The sequence below is a fragment of the Saccostrea echinata genome, unplaced genomic scaffold (assembly GCF_033153115.1).
Source record: "Saccostrea echinata isolate AGI-Se365-2 ecotype Australia unplaced genomic scaffold, CSIRO_AGI_Sech_v1 ptg000008l, whole genome shotgun sequence".
Classification (NCBI taxonomy): Eukaryota; Metazoa; Mollusca; class Bivalvia; order Ostreida; family Ostreidae; genus Saccostrea; species Saccostrea echinata.
This window is the reverse complement of record NW_026889757.1, coordinates 10,075,101-10,077,963: the sequence shown is the minus strand read 5'-3', so window position 1 is coordinate 10,077,963 and position 2,863 is coordinate 10,075,101.

Below are 2,863 nucleotides of genomic sequence, written 5' to 3'. Positions count from 1 at the left end.
CCGTTTAGGCTAATCTTCGATCTAAGGGTAGATAACTCTAACTCCATAAAAGTGGATACAATTGGAACTCTTCAGTGTGCAGTGTTTACAGCTACCTTAAGCCCGAAGACATGTATGTAACTTGCTTGCAAATATGTTAATTTTAATCTTTTTACAATACACAATAGGGTCATTCTTGATAGAATTTTGAGATATTTCAAGAGAATGCTGGTGTAGGAAATAATTTTTCTCGTCTTTGTTTATGTTTTCTTTGCCCTGTTACCATTAAAAGAAAAGGGTGAGAATAACTTGGGGGGATTACGCTGCATGTACGATTTTGTTTTAGTACTCCATAAGGCTCTGTGTTCTTGTCTAAGATCAGGGACTTATATACTAGTACATGTATATACGTCCCTGCTAAGATCTCCATATAAGTGACGAAGCTTATCTGCAGTATTTTAAAATAATTTTTTTGTCTTTAACATAGTTCATCAAATAGGTTAAGTTGTTTGTGAAGGAGATTACCAAAGCTGCAGGCCCAAGATGGAACTAGTATAAACATACAGTTCATTGAATAATAATTATGCATTTTATTGGCCTGACTTAGGATAAATGGAGGACGTAAAATATTTTGACTACATTTAGTCAAATTGAAATAAAGTTTATTAACTAGTAAAAATACTGTAACAGTGAAAAGTGATTTGTTTCATTCATAGCCATAGATTAATATTATTCGTGTCTCTAGTTTCATTGCACCCTATCGAAACACAACTGCATCGACGACAGGATTTATTTGCTAAATCGACTTCTGATCTCTAATTATCCCAGGCAATACCTGTCATGTTTTGTATCCACCTCGTGTACATATTACATAAAAGAAACAACAATCAGCCTTGTTTTCATTGTCATCCCTTCATTATTTACCCCTCGTTTGAAGAAAAATGACACTGCCTTTGTCATACCCGCAAATAAATGACTATTTACCCGCTTTCTCCAGAAGAATTTGGCACATTTGTAACGGGCTAATCACCAGTAGACCAGTCTGAATTCATATAATCATCCCCAAAAGTGATCTTATCGGCCTAGTGTAATGTCGCCTTTCGCGATATGTAAACATTAGCCTAAAATAACAAGTGCGAATACAAGGAGGGTTAGGAAGGCTCATTGTTGAATGCCACAAAAGAAACAAAAGTCTCCAGTCAGCACCAGAATAAAATGTAGGAAATCAATTTAGAATCCAGCACTTCTTTAACACCTTAGTATTGTTGTAACGACAAAAGAGAGGAATATATGATTGATTCTCTTTTGTTAAAATTTGTTGTGAGTGACAACGACTCCGTGGGCTGTACCCACTTGTCCCGTCATTTCCCTTTGTTAGTGTGACCCGATCTTTTCTCCATCACGGGGTTGGGTACAGGTGTGTGTAAACAAATAACAATGGACACAGTCCCATCACCGTAGAACCACCGCCGGGCATATTGTGTATCAGTGATCAAAAACGCCGATGTTTTGAGACTTGGAGAGAGTGTTGGAAAATTTGTAATGAAAACTTGGATCCATATGCTCTTTTGTGATCAATCTGCGAAGTCACATTCTCTTGCTTATATTATCATTAATTTCGTTGAGAATTTGTTCAACATGATAAACTAAGCATGAAGACTTTATTATGTAATGGTTTACAGAGGAAACAAAACGCGACAGACTTACAATTTTATTGCTTATTTTTAAAGAAAAGGGAAAGGGAATTAGAAAAAGGACGATGAATAAAATAAAATACATAAATGTTTATAATTGTGTTCGGTTTAGAAAATGATATATTAACATTTTTAAATTATAATCTGGTGCATCTACATTTCAATATTTAGTTTTGATTAAAAATCTCAAAAGAATTATCAAAATTGTCATCATATTTTTGTAAGAATTTGTGTACCCATATTCTTCTAAGATAGTTTGTATTAAATTACTATTGCAATCTTCTGTTATTCACTAGAAATGACAAACAAGTTCAGCTGATACAATTTTTTTCTTATTGTTGAAATGCAAAATAGAAAAACCAGAAATGACAATAAAAACAAAATGAGCCCTCATTTCCATGTGACCTATGACCCCCTCCTGGGGTTTTCCTCTGTGGGTGACGGGGATCCTCTGTGCTTCATCCATGTCGGTGTCAACCCGTTCCTATTACCGTCTAAAAAAGATGTGCATCGCTTATCAGTCTATCTTCAATAAAATAACAAGGCTCATTATAAAGTTTTATTGCCCCTATACGGTGTTAGTAATTGACATAATGGTTATTGTATTATGTTTAGTGGTGAAACTAACAGCTATAAATTTATGTCAAAATTCACTAAGGAGTTCCTTATAAATGTTGCCTGTTTTTACTTTTTTGTATGTAATAATGAACTTAAAAATATTTTAAATTTTCCCATTTTGGTGGATTCTGAATGCAAGAAACGTATTGTCAGCCTTATTAAAAGATTTTATCTTGAATGATTTTGTGATTTTAGACAAGAAAATTACATGACAAGTAAATGTTTAATAATATACTTTTCTGATAAAACGTTTCTCCATCCATTGGCCCGATTCTTTTGATGGTTTATCGTAGTCCAGTTTATTAGTTATTTTGATCCAATAATTCAGGCCTTTTATTTTTCAAAACATCATTACTACATGTAATTCTCTGTCATAAAATACAACAAATGTAACAATGAAGTCACTGATTTTATTGCCGAATTATTCTAAGTAAGTACTTATAGTCCCTTTAAAACCGTTTCTTTTATCTAGTTTAGTAAAAATTGTGTCCTGTTGAATTGAAATGGCATGACGCACCTTCTCAAAGACAGCGTAGCAATAATTCCTGGAAACGCTATAGGTATCTTATTCA